This window comes from Thermobia domestica, chromosome 11 (assembly GCF_964235325.1).
Source record: "Thermobia domestica chromosome 11, izTheDome1.hap1.1, whole genome shotgun sequence".
NCBI lineage: Eukaryota > Metazoa > Arthropoda > Insecta > Zygentoma > Lepismatidae > Thermobia > Thermobia domestica.
In genome coordinates this window covers 225150500-225171881 of record NC_137464.1, presented here as the reverse complement: position 1 = coordinate 225171881, position 21382 = coordinate 225150500, and the positions used below count along the sequence as shown (strand labels likewise).

The 21382-nt window shown below is 35.7% G+C and overlaps 1 protein-coding gene and 1 long non-coding RNA gene across 5 annotated transcripts in view; one reads left to right on the top strand and one right to left on the bottom strand.

The window, feature by feature from the left end:
• LOC145664771 (uncharacterized) overlaps nt 1-21382 on the top strand; it is a 188198-nt gene that overhangs the window by 13177 nt on the left and 153639 nt on the right. The window lies entirely within an intron of this gene.
• On the bottom strand, nt 7773-19278 carry LOC145663756 (uncharacterized). Of its 2 annotated transcripts, XR_014127262.1 has the most exons (4): nt 19014-19278; nt 17275-17347; nt 9439-9584; nt 7773-8462 (listed from the first exon to the last, which is right to left on the bottom strand). It is a non-coding gene; the product is annotated as an uncharacterized LOC145663756 (long non-coding RNA). The 2 variants fall into 2 exon arrangements; XR_014127263.1 differs by lacking the exon at nt 17275-17347 and having other exon boundaries at nt 7775-8462.

Here is a 21382-nt window from a genome sequence, read left to right as displayed (position 1 = left end):
CGTAAATGATAAGTGATACACTCAAAGAGTGTGTCCATCACAGGAACAGACTTTCCTCCGAGAATTTTTCAATGTAACTTGTCAGCTGAAGACAGTCTAGCAAGTACTTCAAACTGTGTAGAGTAGTTGTCTGTAGAGGTGCGCGGAGCGTATAGCTAGAAGACCATAGTGTTGTCGAAGTGCATTTTATCGTGTAACTGTGGAATTGAAAGAAACATTCCTGGTATTGATAAATCGAACTATTGGAGAACAAACCAATGCAACATTTATAGTTGTTACTTAGCGACGGCTTGCTTATTAGGCCGGGCCAAGCCGAGCTCTGGTCAAAACTTTCCGGGTGCGGGCTTAGCTTGGTACTATCGGGCTGGATTGGGCTTGAACCAAAAAAATTTGGCCCGCGCAGTTCTCTATCTCCCAAATAACTGTGTTTTGAAACACACCCCACATACAAATATATAAATGGCCTAGCCAGGAACTCATTAAGGGGGCGCAAATATAAGCATGCATATGCACGCACACAATATATACATATAAAGCGTGGTCCGGAAGTGGGCGTACCCCTAATTGGTGTTTTGTGACGGTTTTGGGTTTTACCCACATTTGTTTGGTAACATTGCTTGGCATTGTGTATCAAAGACACTGTTGTGATACAGCAAGATAGAGCACCAACGCACTTTGCGATTCACGTGCGCAATTACCTGAATCAGACGTTTCCTAGCCGCTGAATTGTAAGAGGTTGTGCATCTTCACCAGCTACCTTTGCCTGGCCTCCTAGAAGTCCCGATCTGGCGACACCAGACAATGCTCTCTGGGATTTCATAAAGCAACTAGTAAGAAACATTCGATATCACACAATGCAGGAATTACGAGCAGCTGTGGAACATGTCCGCACCTTCAGAGTATCTCCGCAAAACATCTGCGAAAACTTGGTGCAGAATTCAGCTGTGTTAGGCCTACTACTCACTAGCGGCAAAACAGTTGCACAACTATCTTGTCGTTGTCGTCTACAGCCAGCAACTTCACAGCGACAAAACGTTTTTGTTGCTGTACCCTCGCTCACTGGCGACGGCAACAGAAAAGTTGCCGGGCATTTGATATCACAATTTGGTGGGATTCGAGCAGTATGATGGACTTCGAAGAGTGTGCTATTGTTTGTGAGTTAATGCTGAATTTAAGAAGGAAGAAAAGAAGAAAAACTAAATACTGGGTACATCCTATATAGAGTAAGAGATTGCTGAATGGAAATTTTACACGATATATAGTGATTTACGCAATTATCCCTAGAGGTTCTTTAGCTACTTTTAGAATGCATGTGATTACATTTGATTAACTGTTGTCTAGTAGCACCAGCAATAACAAAGATAAACACAAACTTCAGACTAGGTGTACCACCTGAAGAAAGGCTAATAGTGACATTAACGTAAGCATGTACTATGTGTGTATTAGATTGATTTACCTGTAAATAATCGTTAACAATAATCAGACCGCCTAATGATATTGGTCCATTTACTTATACTGCAATATCAGATTCAAAATCTAATAGGGTTCGGTGGTAAAGCGTTCACCTCTAATGCATAGGGTCCCTGGTTCGATCGCAACTCGCGTCAAATGGGGTTTGTGGTGGACAAACACTGTCTATGGATTTTTCCATTTCCTTCCACTTTCTTCATCCTGCCATTTCATTCATTCTCATCATCACCGTCTCCTTTAGCCTACTACCCGGCTTAACCGTGGAACATAAAACTCGAAGGTTTCATTTTCATTTCAAAATGTAATAGACTCCTGTGTAAATACCTGTTATTTTTTTTTTCTTGGCTGGAAAGCTCATTCCAGTTTCTTACAATAGCGAAACACAATTTCTTCTTTAAATTTATATCTAAATATTCTTACAAACTTTTATATATATATATATATATATATATATATATATAATATAACGTTGGGTGTTTCTCTGTTTCCTCAATTTTTCATTGTATTCATCACTAATTAAAGACATACATGTATTAGCTTCCATTGCGAACACTTCTTGTCATGCGCTACAACATGGAACGAACTGTTATATGAAAAAACTTGTAGAAAACATTTAATTTTTATCTTTCTGCTTGGAGGTACAGTACCTCGGCAACTTTTCTGTCGCCGTCGCCGCAGTGAGCGGACTCCCATAAGACTTCAATGCATTTTTAGATGTTGCCCAAGTGTTCCGTCACCGACCTTACAGTGATATTGTATATCTATTTTGTAATTTCTTCTATTTTTATATCTTGGTTTTGGGCAACGGTGCATAAAAGTACACAATCTGTCGTGTAGAAGAAGAAGAAGAAGAAAAGAATATAATATTGTTGATTCTAAATAGAAAGAAACAAGTTTTAATCTTAGTAGCTGAAGATATATGTTTAATATATATGTATGATCGATACTCTTAGTTACCGTAACATCAGATAGTTGTTTATTTAAACGTTGCTATGACAACCGAAAAAGAAAAATATAGTTAATGGAGTTTGGAGAATAAAGGTAATAGTTATATAAGTAGTCGCAGTGATTTATTTGTGGATTTTGTAGAAGGGGGGAATCTTTATGCAAGATTGTGTTCCGTATAAGAGAACAACTTTAAACTCGGGTTGGACAACGTTATTTTTAAACCGACCTGCTTTAAAATTATGCTACTAGTTGATAGGCGGTCCCCAAGTTCTTCATTTTTTCACCTTTTTAAAAACAGTTTTATGATAAATACGGGTAGGTACGTTAGATAAGATTTGGTTAGGTAGATTAGATTACATGTGTTACCTTGCTACTTTTCGTCCTATTGCTGAAGACAAGTGTGCAACATCCAGTAAAAGCCCTATAATTTCATTGCAATCTACACAACTTGTCATAACAAGTGTCACACTCCTACGTTAAACAGATTTGTTATGACAAATAATTCTAGTCCGTTCTAATTTGGTCTTTGAAAACCAAATTCCTCGCCCGAACAATAAATACAATAAAAGGTAAGAGTTTACTTTGGGCAGAACAGTGATAGGTGCACATAAACTTGAACCTGATTTTATTAAATAGAAGGGGAAAGACTGTATTAAATGTCATTCCTCATATCATAAATGAGTCTTTGCACTTGCTCCTTCTACTTAATAAAATTGGATTCAGGGGTGTATGACCGTAGCACTGTTCTGCTGAAAGTAAACTTCTGGTCTACAAAACATACTGGTATTAAAACGAATCCAGAATTGAACAAAGACTGTAATCTGATCTCCGAAGAATCATGAGCATCTATTAAACAATTACCAATATGCTGCTATCTAGGAAAAAAAAAAATACTTTGCCTTTTCTTTCACTTTTACTCTCGAAATTGAAACAGCCATTGTAGCCTACAACATTTACAGTTTTTACAACAAAATCACAAGAAAGAATTGACTGCCAATTTCACATTTGATTTAAGCTAAAGGATGACTTACGGCGTGTTATCTAGGGATGGGCAAAACCGGTTTTTATAAAAACCGTAACCCGAAAAACCGACATTTCGGTTTTCTCCAAAACCGGTTCGGTTTTTCACCGAAACCGGTTCGGTTTTCACCGAAACTGGTTTCGGTGAAAACTTTTCGAAAAAACATAACTATTTCTGTGGAAATGGATTCGGTTTCCGGAGAACAACGAAACACCATTCTGGTCAGAAATAGAACAAATTTTGGAAAAAACCGGAATCGGTTTTGAAGAAAACCGAAACCGGACCAGGTAAAAAACCGAACCGGTTTCGGTGAAAAACGGAACCGGTTTCGGTGAAAAACCGAACCGGCGGTTTTGAAGAAAACCGAAACCGGTTTTTTGAAAATTTTCAAAAACCGGTTTCATTTTTTCTAAAAACCGAAAAACCGGTTTTTGTGCCCACCACTAGTGTTATCTAACACTGTCTTTAGAAATTAACAATATTTTCACAGCGTACCTCACTTTAGAATAGTGAAGCAATAGGAGATTGGTTTACATCGGATACCGTCTTTATCAGTTGGTTTGTCGGTAGCAGCATCTTGTCGGTAGTAGAAGAAAACTTTTTATCTAGCTGAAGGCATACTTTTCTGCATTAAAAGAAGTAATGTCTGGCCCACTAACGTTTATGGAAAGAAGAGATTCGAGGATTTTTACAGATAAATGGTTTCTAGCGTCAGTATGCTGTAAGTTTAAGTTGGAAAAGCCTCTCTCACACTCTGCAGAAGAAACTGAAAGCAATTCTATGAACAATTGTTCGGGAAGCACTTTTATAAACAAACAGCTCGTGACAATAAACATACTGAAAAAAATAAGGAATCGCTACTAAAACGTGAATAATTGCACTTCAAAACAGTTTATAGCTTAAGAAAGGGGGAAAGCATCTTCCCAGGCTAGGAACACTGAATTAAACCTAGAGACAGGGAAGTGAAAATTTAGATGGGGGGAAATTCCCAGGCTTCCCTGGCTACAAATAAATCCCTGAGTAGTTGTGTCTGATTTAATGTATTTTGACCGTGTTGATGGAACTAAAAATTACACGGACTGTGGGCTAGAATGTAACGTGAAAAATAATAGGTTATAATCGTTAAATTTTAAATGGTGGTTCCTATATACGTTACAACCTGTCGCCCTGCTTGGCGATACCTTGGCAACTTTTCTGTCGCCGCGCCGTCGCTTCAGTGAGCGGACTCTAAGGCTCAATGCATTTGGCCAGAGCAACAAGATAGTTGCCCGACAAAATGTTGCCAGTGAGTGGTAGGCCTTACGACATGGATGGTGATCATACCGATGTTTATGACTCTTAGGACTTCAAGGTAAGTGTGTACAGACATTCTACCATAACTAACACTATACTGTTGAGACTAAAGGGGAGTACGCCCACTTCCGGACCACCCTGTATGCGTATGCAATGTTTGTGCCCCCTTAATGAAAATGAAATGAAATCTTTAAGTTTTACGTCCCACGTTTATGCCGGTTAGGCTAAAGGAGACGGTGATGATGAGAGATGAGTGAAATGGTGGAATGAAGAAAGTGGGAGGAAACGGGAGAACCCCGAGAAAACCCACGAGCACGGTGTTTGTCCACCACAAAGTTCACTTGGTGGGGGCTGGGATCGAACCCGGGACCCCAAGCACCAGAGGTGAACGCTCTACCACTGAGCCACCGCGCCCCCCACCCCCTTAATGAGTTTCTGGCTATGTCATTGTGACATATTATTCCGTACGACCAAGACTGCTTTTACGCAATATTGAAAGACCAGTGTGTTCTAAATGAACTAAGTGCCTTAGAACTTATACAACATTACTCCCAAATTAAGCGAAGAAATATCAACACTCCTTAATAAATACAAATCACACCAGAACCACAAACATGATCCAAGAGTGTAAAATGAGTAGCAAAGAATATTGCAATGATTTTGGTTGACCCAATATATATATATATATATATATATATATATATATATATATATATATATATACAGGTATATTAATTGTATCCGTTAGACAACCTGTGTTATAAGATAGTGACTAAATAGACTTGAGTTGTTTATAGGATGGAATTTCATTAATTCGATTAACGTTTACATTATGTCAGGTAATTCTTCTAACACAAGTACATTTAAATGTGGTATATGACATATTAGTTGAGATTGTTATATCTTATTATATAGAAGTATGATACTTTTTTTCCTTTTTAATTTTTAAAAACCTTCTGTAACTTGAATTGTAGGTAAATCTCAATTATATTTGTTCAGCAGTGTAACACACAATAGAAGGTGTATTTGTCAAAAGATTTCAGATTTTTAAACTTTGTCTCAACAAAAATACAAAGTGTCCAAATTTTGATACATTTTTAAAAATCTATTTTTGCAGCGTAACTTGAAAGGGAAGCAACTCCCAGTGTGTGTTTTTTTTCTCATATAGTACATTTAGCTAGCTACATCCTCCCAAACAGTTAAGGCTGAGATTGTTTCTTCTTTATTGAGGAGATATACCTTCAGACATTGCAATTTAGTCTGCTTCGATGCCAAAAGTTTAATTGGATTTTGACTATCTTGCATAAAAATTTCACTAAATATGTACTAGACATACGATAGGGCCTCTTTTGTAAATGTTCTTTCTTTTTTCATCAACCAATTCTCAATAATATAAGTTAACGCAAACCTCCATAAAACGCAAGAATCAGCGAGTGTTATTAAATGTCTTAGTTGGGAAAACGATTCAAAATTAAAATACTCATTTTGAACTCTGTAATCATGTACCCACACAGCAATGAAATATTTTCAAAACGTTTCTAAAACGTGCCATCATTTTCCTTCAGAAAATGTATCCTACTTCCCTTAAGGAAATATATTCCATATGTTGTTGAAAACATTTTCCACATAATACTGTAAACATTCTCTGAATATACTCAAAAACGTTTTAGAAATATTTTATACGCCGTTAGAGAAGTTTTCCAAAAAATATTTCCTGTACGATTTCCAAACATTACTGAAAATGTATTTGAAACGTTTTATACAATGTTAACGGAATGGTTTTTAAAATGTTTCTCATGGAATATTTTAAAATTATTTACCAGTAACACAGACAATATTTTCCTACATATGCCAAAATATATTTAGTGAATATTTTTTGTACATCTCAGAAAATATTTAGAGAATAGTTTCTGTGCATGACAAAATATTTAGGGAATATTTTCTGTACATGACAAAATATTTAGGGAATATTTTCTGTACATGATAGAACCCGAAGCCCATAGGCCAACTCGGTTACTATTGCAGATACGGAAACAAGGTAAGATATATAAGGAAATTTTTAAAATGCAGCAAGTTTTGTTTTTATATTAGTGTACCGCCAAAAAGTAACGAGAAGTACAACGCTGCCACTGTTGGATAACACTCAATGAAAGAAAGTGTGGTTTGAAATTATTTGGACCAAAGGGAACGGAAAGACACAATATAGTGCAAGAACCAATTTTGCGTCCTTCGTATCTGCTCTCCCCCCCCCCCCAACACCGTGGTTGCTACGGCACTGGCGTAGATACTGCATTTGCATGTTTATCCTTCACTGTGTCTCCTTTCAATTCTTCTCGGTGTAGCTAATTTTAAACCACACATTCTTTTATTCGTGTAGCCCAACATGATGTATGATAACGCATTTTCTTTATTGAGCGGTACACTAATACAAAAACAAAAGTGTTGCTGGAATTTAAAAATGTCCTTACATATCTTACCTTGTTTTCATATCTGCAATAGTAACCGAGTTGGCCTATGGGCTCCGGCCTTTTGCGTCACTCTATATATATCTAATGGCTTCTTGCTGGGAATAAATAGCGGGTTGAAAACAAGGCGGCCAAACTGTGACATAGCAGCTGGAAGAAAATATAATATTCTTCTGTCCAATTTTACCTGCTTAGACGCCTTTGCCTCACTCTGTCTTCATGACGAGAAACCATTGCGGCCCACAGACTTAGACAAAAATAATAACAATAATAATAATAATAATCAGTGTAAATTGTAACTACATAATGTTAGCTTGTTCTCATAATTTTAAGCATTTTTTTTAACTCAAAATCTTATTTCCACAAATGGTTTCTGGGTGTTCCACTGGTGCTACTGGTATGTGGCCACGCCGTGCATATATGTTGGGGTGTCTTATGTGACTTACGAGATTCAAACTGGATATCAGTGTGTTCACAATCGTCGCCTGCCAGTTTTGAAAGCGGCTGTATTGGATCCATTAAAAAAAAAAAAAAAAAAAAAAAAAGATTGAGGTTTAGACATCCAATTCAAGAAACAATTGTTGGCAATCCTTTTCCTATCTTAAAAATAATAAATCCAATATAGCCGCTTTGAAAACTGGCACGCGATGATTGTGAAGACTAATTTGCAGTCTGAACCTCGCAATATGACATAAGACACCCCAACATACATACACGGCGTGGCCACATACCAGTAGTAGCAGTGGAACACCCAGAAACATTCTGTGCATAAATAAGATTTTGAGGGAAAAAAAATTAAAATTATGAGAGCAAGCTAACATTATGTAGTTATAATTTACACTGTCCACTATAATAAATATACATATATATCGGTTAGTAGTTAAATAAAAATATAAATGTACACTATTCTGGCTTTATTTATTTAAATTCTCTTCAGCAGAATCTTCATGCTGCTCGTATTATTTGTTTCTATACATTAAGAACAATCTTCTCAAATATCAGAAATTCACATTTTAACTTGATAAACTTGTTCTAGAAAATTATGTCACTGACACGCTAATACTTATTTGCTTCTGTATAATCTCACTTTTGATTACCACAACTAACTCTAATTTCGACGCTGCGAATTGTCAGTTCAAGTTCTGTGGAACTGCAGCTGAATTCTTAACTGATTTTCTTGTTCGTCTCTGCATGGCATGTTGAAGCTAAATCCCAATAATCTACGCGATCTCATCGTTAGTTACGTTTCTCTCGTGTTGCAGTTTCTGAAAATAAAAATAATAGGCAGTGTTTAATAACATAATAACAGCAGGGAATGATTAGAGATCAATTATTACATCTTAAACTTACAAAAATATTTAAAATGTTTGTGTAGGACCTACAGCAGCTTGTGAAGACAATAATGTGTTACAAAACATCCTGAAGAAAATGTAAAGGGCAAGGAAGACAACAGCTAAAGCTGAAAGTGACATACCTCAGACTGTAGCTTAATTACGGACGTTGTAAAATGTTGAAGCGGTCGCACTTTTATTTTTAAAAAGTATAGCATCTTATAAATATTAAACCTAATATTAAAAATAATAATAATTTGAAAACATGTGGCAGCATTTGTGTTGATGAAGAACTAGCGTCTCATTCCGAAGGCTCCGATCTCAAATCTGGGCCCGATCATTCTTTTTCCCTCAGTCGCACCAGATGAATGCCGAGATGGTTACTAAGGCTTTGATGACCGCTACCTTGCTCGATTTCTTTGCCACGGAGCAGGCCATGCATATTACTTTGCCTTATACAAATGAATAATTTTGATAATGTACGAATTAATCGTGAAATGCTCAAGAAAACTACCAACATGACAGAACAATTCAGTAAAAGGATGAACTATATTTTATACATATTCAGCTCTCTCTTCTACGGACACTTAAATGTAACGTGTCACTTGAGGACAGGAAAATTGCACATTTTGCTAAAATAAGGATTTCCAAAGCCTTTTAAATGTTATAACAGCGGTTGCAGTATATGCTTTTGGGAAATAAAGTTTACAGGAAGATGGTTCTGAGAAGTATTCATGGCACAATAGTAAGTATTTAAAGCGAAGAAAATAAAAAGGGCACCAGAATGTTTTCCTTTTTTTTTTTTTTTAAACAATATTTTAAACATAGTGTATCCCTCTTCAAATGACAACTTCTATATTCTTTTCCACTCTGAAAATGAGATTAAAGAACAGTAGGGAGAGTTTCTTACCTATTATTGCGTTGGTGATTAACGAGGAAAGCTCTTTCCTTTTGCACCGTGCCAACTAAATTGCTCAGCTATTGCACTTGTCTTTTTCATGGTGTTTCTTGTGATGGCTTCTAAGCTGTGACCTCCCAGTTTTTCATTTCTTAGACCTGTAATGAAATACACATTAAGCACTCAAGTAATAGTAATGGAAATTTAGAACATACAATTGATGCCCTTAAACAAATTACATTGATTTTAGACGACAGTGTCACAGATTTCAGTTGCAATTGGCGCATCCTCAAAAATTAATATTTGCACTGACGTTTTATTTTTCCAATAAAAGAAAAGTTGCATACTAATTTTTAAGCAGTTGTACAGGGTTGGCAAAAACCATGGTTTTTATTGAAAAAAAGTTTTTTTTTTTTTGTTTAAATAATTTACTCTATGTATTTGTATTAAATATGGACAGAAATTAATTTGTTTCGTCTTGGTGTTATTATGCTGAAAGGGAATCCAAACCGCTTCGCGGCTTACATCCAAGAGAAATTGTCCATTTCGACACGAAACCGGGACTAATTGGTCAGAAGTGAGATTGTCGACTCACTCACGAAGGACTCCTGATAAAAATACGTTATACTGATCTTTACATAGGCCTAGTTGTTCATATAATTGTCAAGAGTCATTTCAGAAGGACAAAAAGATAAGTAGTAACAGAAGTAAAAACATTACAGAATTACATATAAATCGTGAAACTTCCGCCTTAGCCATTGGGAAAATCCTATTATTAGTTTAAATGTATTTGTATGTAAAATTTTAAGGTCAACGTATCATATTAAATGACAAATTTGTTATGTAGATAACATTCAACAAAATTAAAACAAAGTCGAATCCAAGCTGATGTTGGAAGCTACGTAGGCAGTTGATACATTTTGCAATTTTCTATCAATATATTTAAGCAATCTTGGCTTCTTTATAAAACAACAGGCATTCAGGCAAGTAGAAATATACAATTTGGTTTCGTTTCGTATGTTTAGGCTTATCCTTATGAAATATCAAAGTTATCACGGAGAAGACTTTCGCTTAAAGGGACACCTCGAATCGCTACTTGGTTTACACTTGAAAGATGGGTTGTGGTTCGACCGAGAATTGAACACGGGACCCCTTGATTAAAAGGTGAGAAGTAGATAAACGTAATGCAGATGGTGTGATATGTGGAGACGTTACCATGAAGTTCACACGATTTAAAGCATTTTTCGTTCTTTTTTCTTTTTTGGTTTAAACCTGTTGGTTTTTTTGAAAAAAAAAAACAGCTGTTTAAACCAGCCAACCCTGCCGTTGTAAATTAGAAATTGATGAAAGCAATGTATCTATAAAAAAATAGCAGGAAGACGAGGAATAATTTAACAGTTTCAGAATATACACGGTGGTTGTAAAGTCAATACCTATTTTTAATCTAGATTATCCTAGAAACTAGCATCAGCTTAGCTGACGTGTGATACTGTTAACATTTTAGAAGTTGTGGAAAATGCGGGTGCATAGGTTGAAATGTAACTTAATAACCAAATGGTGCACTCTAATAATGTATTCGATGAAAATAAAACTGTGATAGTTTGTTTAGTTTTAGAAATATTCATTGTTACAAATAAGAACTGACTTTACACCCACGCTGTATTCAGGGAGTAGTAATGCAGAAAACAAACTATTCGCAAACATGGATGAGAGATACTTTCCAGCATGCATTGTTTAACAAGTCACGTATTTCCAAATTACTTCCAAAGCAAAGCCTACACGAATTTGTTCTATCAGAATTCATAAATATCAAATTCTGCGGAGAATTGTAGGCACTATAACGTCAGCAACCTATATTAATACACTAGTTTAGCATTGTTCACAGATTGAAAATATTATGTATAACTCAAGAAGCACGTACTTGTACATGGAAATTAAGATGAAATGAAACATTTAGTTTAACGTCCCACGTTTATGCATCCAGGGTGAGAAGACGCTGATGATGAGAAATGAATGAAATAGTGGAATAAAGTAAGTGGGAGGAAACGGGACAGCCCCGAGAAAACACATGCACACGGTTTGTCTACCACAAAGCCCGCTTGGCGCTAGCTGGGATCGAACCAAGGACCCCATGCAGCAGAGATGAACTACGTACTTTCTAAACGTTTCAACTAGTTCTAAACGTACTCGCTTCACTGTCAGACCAACAATTGAGCCTCTTTGACTCTAATATACGGAATTTTCAAAAACTCTCGGACACGTGTCTACTAACTTTTACCACCAATCTCCCTTAGCCTTATAGACATAATCGTGGGACGTTAAACTGAAAGATTTCATTTTCATTTCATTTCATAATTTTTACCACCTCCATTCTCCCTCCATCGCCGTCAGCACCCTTCTTCTTCCCTTCTAGGACATATATTTAAATAAGTAAGCTTAATTATTTATCTAATTATTTTAAATTAGAAGTTCATGTTTCTAACCTTCAAACCAAAACTTTTTTTCCTTTGCCCCTCTTTTCTTCAAATTTTTACTAAAATATCAAAAATCAGTGAAACACGTGCAAATTATTTTGAATGAGGAGCCTAAATACAAAGCATCAAGTTTCTAAGCTTAAGGGATTCGGAGATGTGGCCATCTTATTAAAATGCTTTTCACCCCTTTCCGCGTATCCGCCCTATTTCTTCCATTCTAAGTTGTGTCAAAATAATAATAATAATAATAATAATAATAATAATAATAATAATAATTAAAAACTGAAATACGTGTCTAATTATGTTAAATGATGAGTCCGAATTCCAAACTCCATGTTCCTAACCTTCAAATCTTCCGGGATATCGACATTTGATTATAATAATTGCAAACCCATCCCCTGTTTTTCATTTTCCCCTCTCATCTTCCCATTTTTACTAAAATATCAAAAAACCCTTAAAAACGTATCAAATTATTTTAAATGAGAAGTCCAAATAAAACTTCAAGCATCTAAGCCTAAGACATTCAGAGATATAGCCACTGTATTAAAGTACTTCCCGCCCCTTTCACGTAGAATTTCCAAAAAATCTTCCTTAGTGGTACCATACGTCACAAATCCTATGTACTGTCGAAATTTCAAGTTTTTAAATTAATCGGCTTGTCTTGTACGAGGATCAGTCAGTCGTCACTCAGACCTTTAAATTTTAGGTGCTGGATTACTTTCGGCGCACCACATTTTGGAAGATATGCAGGTAAAATTCAAAACTATGCATGAAAAGACACATTTATAAAAAATAAATTTCTGCAGGCGATAGAATTAAATTCAAAGTAATATACATGTATTTTAGGTTTATAAGTGAAGCGTTACAAGTGTAAAATAATTATAAATGCTTTACGATGGATAAAATACGTAAGTGCATATGAAAGACAACTGTATAAGATACTATTTTCCACCGGCGCCGTATTCCTACACATTGTACAGAAGCTGTATTTTATATTTACAAGAGAAGCACTACTAGTATGACTTTTGGTTGTTTTTTATTCTTGGTACTGTAGTTCTTCTCGAACTTTTTTTAAACCTCTATTTAAATTTCTTGAAATCTTATCTCTTCCATCTTTATATATATATATATGAACTTCTAAATTTTGTAAAAAAGATATATAGATAGGTATAACAAGCAATTTCTGGTTGAACTCAGATATTCATATTCATAATACAAAACAAGCGTCGGATCTTAATGTAGTCTTCACGTTTAAAAGTGCATAAGAATAGTACATTTCCTATGGAAGTGAATATTTATAACAAGCTTCCTTCCACTTTAAAAAACAAAACATCCGGCTTCAATAAAGCAATCAAGTACTAACTATTCGAGCACTGCTTCTATTCTGTAGGAGAATATCTCGCAAATCTATAATCACTTATATTAAAAATGTCTGTAGTAAATAAGGATTAAAATGTATATATATTTTTGCATATGTATAATGTAATGCTTTATGAACTGTTATATTGTTTTATATCGGTGTATGTAAATTAGAATAATGAAAAATTGTACCTCTTTTACTTAAATTGACGCTATTTTACTATTGGATGCAGATTTAAATGTATAAATATGTACACATTCAATGTTCTTGTGACGTGTCCAACTCATACGTTCACGTTGTGAAAAATTTGTATGAAAACGTGTGAAAATAAATACAATACAATCAGGGTTTGAAAAACCCTGATTTTTTTGAAAAAGCCCAACACACCTGGACCCATATGGGGTTTTTCGGGTATTTTCGGGTTTAATTGAGTTTTTTTTTTTTTAAATATTCCAATGTCGTTAGGGTAAAAGTGTTAGAATGTGATTTATATTTCAAGATTATGATTGTCACAACTTGCAACAATTTTCTATTCACTGCTGTTTTGAAAAATGACTGTCATTTTGAAATTTTACGTTGGATCGCCGCCAAAATATATACAGTTAATTTAGAGTGTCTTGTGCTTTCTACTCTGAAAATTTCAACTTGAAAAACTGAAAACTGCGGCGTGGATATCCGCCATTTTGAAATTTTAGGTTGGTATGCCGCCAAAATCTGAACGTGAAATTTAGTTTGTCTCGTACTTGTACCCTGAAAATTTAAACTTAAAAGACGGAAAGTGGTACCCTGCTGTACGTGTGGTACAGGCAGACGAACGAACAAATATAGAACGAATCAGCCTAATACCCTCACTGACATTCGCCAAATATGAACACCAAATATATTAATTGAAAACAAATATATTAATTTAATTTAGAACAAATCAATCTATAACTCATGTTTTATAAAATTAATGTTTCAAAATGTCTTAAATAAAATTAAATATTTTCTAGCGTAAAATAAATGGTTCTATTGTTGAAGTCCACTTCCGATACTTTGTGCGTTCAATTACGGGAATTTCCAGAGCACTTGTTGCAAGACCGTTCTCCCAGAAAATGAATTTAAAACAATTAACATATATGCAGTGTGTTTCAAAACAACACCGACACCGCTTTGGGAGGTGATACCTGACACCAACGTAAGACAAAAAGTATAGATCAACCTAGGTGAACAAATGCCTCCTTTCGGAGTTATAAGCTGCCGAAAACATGAACAAAAGGTAGTTGGCCAGTACTCCAAATAATATGCCAGTAGCAAGGCTAACTCTATAAAAATTGTTGCGTGAGTACCGCAGGATTCTGAAACGTGTATTTTTGGAGAGTGCACATCTCAGTTTTTAAGTGAAGTCTCGACATGACTACGGTAGGTCCCATAGTTTTGGCGCTATAGACCTTTAAAATTCATCTTTTCATATTTTCGGCAGCCTACAAGTCCGAAAGGAAGCAATTGTGCACCCAGGTTGGTCTATACTTTTTGTCTTATCTTGGTGTCAGGAATCATCTCAAAAACGTTGTCGGTGTTGTTTTGAAACACCCTGTATAATTCAACTTCATAAAGTAAATGTTTCAATATGTCTTAAATGAAACTAAACATCTTACAGCGTAAAATAAACAGTTTTATTAGGGACGCGGTGGCTCAGTGATAGAGCGTTCACCTTCGGTGCTTGGGGTCCCTGGTTCGATTCCAGCTCGCGCCGTGTCGACTTCTTAGTGGATAAACACCGTGCTCGTGAGTTTTCTCGGGTTCTTCCGTTTCCTCTCACTTGGTTCATTCCACCATTTCATTCATTTCTCATAATCACGGTCTCCTTTAGCCTAACAGGCATAATTGTGGGACGTAAAACTGAAAGATTTCATTTCATTTTTATCAAATAGTTTTATTGTTGAAGTATTCAGTTCCGATGCTTTGTGCGTTTAATTACGGGAATTTCCCGAGCACTTCTTTCGCGACGAAGGTTTATTATTACTTTCCGAAAATGCAAGCTTTCTTTACTGTACATCGAAACTTCCATTAGTACAAAGTTTGAATGCAGCACTTGAAATAGTAAGCGTTACGCACTCTTCGAAACTCCGAGCATTAAGATTCTTAAATTTGACACGAATTTTTACGCTATTGCTGGTGTTGATTCTACAGAAAGCTTATTTGAAAAGTAGCAACAAATAACTAAACTGTTGTTGGAAAACAAACTCTACTGAAGAATACCAGTGTTACCATCAAAGATTATAAAAAATAATACTAATAGTTTTATTAATACACTACATATTTACTAGTACTACTAGCACCTATGGCCCTAAACCCATAAGATGTATGGGGGATAATGTCCTTCGGCGTCGCCGAGTAAGCGAGCACACTATTCACGGAAAGTATTTTGTAAAATATAAAATTGCATATTTTACTTCAAATAGGATATAAGCACATTCCATACATTAATTTGTTCTATAATTATCTCAATCTAAGGTACGGCTTTTTAAAATGCATTCAGTGCATTCAGAACTTTATAAAGGCCTTACTTTGAATGTTGTATACCTTAACGTGAAAGCACCTAATTTACCCAAGGAAAGTCCAAAATCTGATACGAATCACTTCCAATGTGATCACCTTAATTGCACCAATAATATACTAACGAAAATCTCAAAAATCCAGGTGGGTCCAACCCGAAAAAACCCGGTGGTTTTTTCCGGGCTGGGCCCAGGGCAAACCCTGAATACAATACAATACTAGAATAATTGTAATTTTTCGGCAAATCTAGTCTGATGGCCCCCTTGAATTTTATATATGCAGGTGAAATATTTACATTCGCCTGCCGCAAATCATTTAAGAGACAATAATAAAATTAGCGAAAGAATTATAATTTTTCAACAAATATTTCGAGCGGCACGCCAATAGTAAACCTGCACACAGAATTAGGCAATACTCAAGCAGGCTGTTCTACCAAATTTTGACGCATTTCTTGCATCTTCCGGTTTCTTTTTGCAGAACATGCACTAAATGAAAAATCCTTAAGTTTAATGTCCCACGGTTATGCCGCTTAGGCTAAAAGAAGACGGTGATAATGAGAAATGAGTGAAATGAAGAAAGTGGGGGGAAACGGGAGAACCCCGAGAAAACTTACGAGCACGATGTTTGTTCACCACAAAGTCGACACGGCGCGAGCTGGCATCGAACCAGGGACTCCAAGCACCGGAGGTGAACGCTCTACCACTAAGCAACCGCGCCCCCTATGCACTAAATGAGGAGCTCTAAAAGAAAAAGCGAAACAACTTGTGCTAGGTGGCCAGTAAAAAACAAGAACGCTATTTCACCGAGTCAGGGCAGAAGCATAGCAAGGGGCCCGAGCGACAGCGTAGGGAGCAGGCACGTTAGCGACAGGGGGGGTAGGGGTACGCATAAAAGAGAATGGTCATTTACAATATTTGTAATTATTCTTATCTTCAAAAACACTTAATTTCGATGCTTTAAAAAAATACCTTTCACAGCTAATACACGTCTGTTACACCCCCTTTCTTTCTTACCTTTACGACTGAAAATAGTGTATGTAGGGCTATGCCTCTGTTCTGAATTTTTCCTTGTGAATACATCTTTTCCACACTTTGCACAGTTGATTTTACGCGCTTCATCATGCCATGACTCTGCAGAAACTTTATAATCCTTCTCTCTCTATTACACAATTCTTAAAAAAAAAAAAAAATCACATTACGGCCATCGCAGATGTTCACAACTGACGTATGAACCGGAAATTCCCGCCGCTTACTTCTACTTTATTTGCATTCAAAATCCATTTCAATAAGCTGTGCAATGACAGAAATAACTTACATTCACACTCTTATTCCTTCACGAAAAATATTTCACATTTTACCTATAAATTTTGTTCTCGGTGTAAACGTCTGCTCGAGTGAACCCCACAATTATTATAACCCAGTGATGTATTTAAGGGGGGGGGGCTTCCGGGTTTAAGCCCATTGAAATTGTACTTACGATATTAAAGTAAATAAATCATCTTGCAGAATTTTCTCATCTCCAGGAACAAAGTTAGCCAAGCTCCTCGCCCCTAAAAAAAAAAAAAAAAAAAAAAAATCGTGAATACGTCATTAAAATAGTAATATACGCGCCATTATCCCGTCATCAAAATAGAAGAGTACGGGCCTGCTCCCTTTGGAAGCACCCGCTTGGGCCCCCACCTTCACCCTCCATGACTCGGTTAGATGGCATTCGTGCTTTTTAGTAGCCCCCTAACAGAGATTGATTTCTATTTTTTGTACTGTACTTCTTATCCACACATCAGGACTCAGTATAAATACGCAAATCGTAAAAGAATTGTAACTTTTCGACAATGAATTCTGACGGTCCCCTTGAATTTTATCTATGCCAAGTGAAAAATTTATACTTCGCTTGGGGAAAACTATTGAATACACAAGAAAGTGGTGAAAGAATTATATCTCAGTAAGTATTTCGAGCAGTGTTTCTTCCAGACCTGTTTTTGGGAGGGCAGTGCCCCCCCTCCTCCGGAGCATCCAAAACAATACGTTTATAATAGTAACTAGAATAGTATTAGCAATGCACCCGGAACATTACTTCTGAAGGAAACACGCCAGAAGTAAAACTGTCATTAAAATGGTAATATACACCTGGTAACTCTTTACTTTGGGCAAGGCAGTAACATTATAAAGTACAAATATCCGAGCGAGCGTTAGCGACTGAAGGCGGGTTAGAGCCCCGGCAGTGCACGTTGTTTTCTGTCTTTCCTTCTTGGGAACTGTAAGTGCAGGAACAGGTTCAGATGAATTGGTTATTACCACTGCCTTCCCTAAGGTACACTTGCCCACATATTTTCCCTTTGGAAAGCATCCACTTGCTCCTGCTGTCCTCCACCTTCGCCCTGCTCTGATTCAGATAGTATTGGTGCGGGAAGGTTCTAGAACACAGGTCCCCATATAGGTTAATAGATTTTTTTTTCTGTACCAAAGTAAAATATTTAATTCACATAGTATTGCCGAGCGAGCGTTAGCAAGTGAAAGCGGGTTAGAGCCCCGCAGGGCACGTTGATTTCTGTCTACATTACAGATAAATGGGAAGAGAGACCTGTGTTCTAGAGCCCTGCCTATTGGGGCTTTTTAGTGGCCACGTAGTACAGGCTAATTTGTATTTTTTGCACTGTAATTTTTACGTCCCGTATATATATACGCAAATCATAAAATAATAACTGTAATTTTTCGAAAATTACTTCTGACGCTCCCTTTGAATTTCATCTATGCCATGTGACGTATTTCAAATCGCCTATCGAAAATCACTTAGGAGACAATAAAAAGAAAATTATAAAAATAATCCATTTTTCAGCAATTAATTTGAATGGTGAGCCAAAAGAAACCTGCACGGTATTTTATGTATAAACATAAAAAGTAGAAATCTAGTCTCCCACGACCTTTATTAATTTGTAAACATAAATTTGTGAGGTTATAGTTAAGGAGCCGTACTTCCCATTTAGGGAAGGACGAGAAACGCTATACTTTCAGGAATTATTCATTGACTATCTAGGATGTTAAAAAGTAGGTAATAGACTGAGTTCTTGCCCTTGTACTTAGGGTGTTTAGGTAGTGCAACAGTAAGATGTATCCTCGTGCACGGGAGATGAGAAGTAGCTGTTCTTAACTATTACCATTTGTCTTAACTTTTACAGACAATAAAGCTAAATTATTTTATGTAATCGTTCTACTTACCGACTTGTCTTGTAAGTTCTTGTTGTCACAACTTCACAGAGACAGCTTCTTCTTCTTCTTCTGTGGTTGCAACTTGCCTTAGCGAAGATCGCTCTCCTGGCAATTATAGACTTTATGATCAAAAGAAAAAGATGAGGAATTGAAATGAATCTTTAGAGATGCTTATAAGATGCTAAATAACGTAGATCTTTGTAAAGATAATAAGCAGTAAGAACAGGTGGGGATACGGTGACAAAAACAGATCAACATTCAAATTCTACATATCGCGCCAGGAATGCTGGTACTTGTGATAAACAAATGACGGTTGATGTAGCGATGCTATTTTGCAATCTCAAATAAATGGCTTGTCACACAAGATATTATAAATTTCAAATTTTTAACAAATATATTTATTTGATGCTGCTAGTGATTGGTAATAATGCTACTACAATACTCTTGTGAGAGAATTTATTCAACATTCGATAAAATATTCTGGAAATAATTCTAAAATATTGCATGAGAATATTTCATTTAAGTTACAGGACAAGGTAACAAAAACATTTCCATACAAAATTAATAGGCGTTTTAAAAATATTTCTCATATTACGAACGAATTTATTTTTAAAATATTCGAAATATTTTAAAAATTATATTTCATATGTTTTCTTGTAAGAATAGAAAAGATTGCATATGACATGTTGGAAAACATTTTATTGTGTTCACAGGCCTGTTTTCTTTATCATGTAGACCCTATGTAAAACATTTTTAGTGTTACTTCGAAAACATTTTCTCTCTCAACTAGCGGTAAAAAGTGCGGGGGACGCCGCCCCCACCTGGAAAAAATATGTACGGCGTCTCCCCAGTTCCTAAAAAAAAATACAATGGTCAAAGATAGTCAGGGGCAACGGCGTGACGTCATCCGCTACCTACCGTCCCCCAACCTTTTCAGATCCACTTTTACCACTGCTCTCAACATTGAAAACATATTACATTACATTCAACACAATATTTCTATTACAATTTGTGAAAATTTTCCTTACGTTATTTTCCTACTAACGTTCTAAAAATGCACATCCTGTCAGTGGCGTATTTACGATTTTGTTTCGTGGAGGGAATTTTTGCTAACTTTATTCCTGGAAATGTGAAAATTGTGCAGGATATTTCATTTACGTTAATATAGTAAAACAAATGTCGGTGGGGCTTAAGCCCGGAAAGCTTATTTAACGCCACTGCTTCCTGTACTTCATTAAATGTTCTCCAAACACATTTTAAAAAATATTTCCGGCAAATATTTGGGATACTTCTCAGATCTAACAAGGAATGTGTTTTCTCCAGTAACGGAAGAGTATATTCTGGAAACAATGTAAAAATGTTTCTATAATAGACCTATATCAGAAAATGTTGTTCACTAAAGACACAAAATATTTTCCAAAACAGAATGGAAAACATTTTTCTATTCATTTTTAATGTTTCCTTTTATCTGTTTTAAAGTTTTATATTCAAAATTTGATAAAATATTCTGGAAATAATACTAAAATATCATACGAAAATATTTCATTTAAGTTATAGGAGAAGATTACCAAAATATTTTTGTAAAAATTAAGTAAACCTTTTTAAAACATTACTAAAAAATATTTCTTATATTATGAAATAATTTATTTTTAAAATATTCTAAATGTTTTTTATAATATATATTTAATACGTTTTCTCGTAAAAATAGAAAATGTTGCAAATAACGTATTAGAAAACATTTTTTAAATATGTGGAGTATATTTCGTTTCATTGTTTTCCGTATAATTTCAAAAATATTTCCCTTCTCAACAGTGAAAACATATTAAATTAGATCCAAAACAATATTTCTAATATATTTTGTGAATATTTTCCTGGATTTACTTTCCGGCAAGCATTCTCAAAATGTACTCCGGGTAATTTCTGAAATGTTTTACAAACATTTTTGGGAAAATATTTTCGGGAAATGTTCGGAATACATTGGGGGAACCAGGATGGAAATCTCCAGAGAAGGAAAACCTTTTGGAAACCAAGGAAAATATTTTCTTTTGATTGAGAAAATATTCCTTGCTGTGTGGGTAGAAATTCAGAAACAAAAGAAAATCTAATATAAATAAAATAGAGTTAGTTTGTCTGTGTATCAGTCTGTCTGTCTGTCTATGTGTGGCCAGGGGACCAGACGAATGGACCAAGAGTTACCAAATTTGGGTCACGGGTACCTTGGTCCAGGCCCCAGACCAAGACAAAGCGTTTTATCAAAGTTTGAACCAGGGAGTCTCAGGGTTTACCGGACGTTTACCGGGGCATGTAAAAGTAGTAGAAAATGATCGATATTAGTGTCAAACCCATAGTTTTCACAGTCCCAGAGATCAATGGTGATA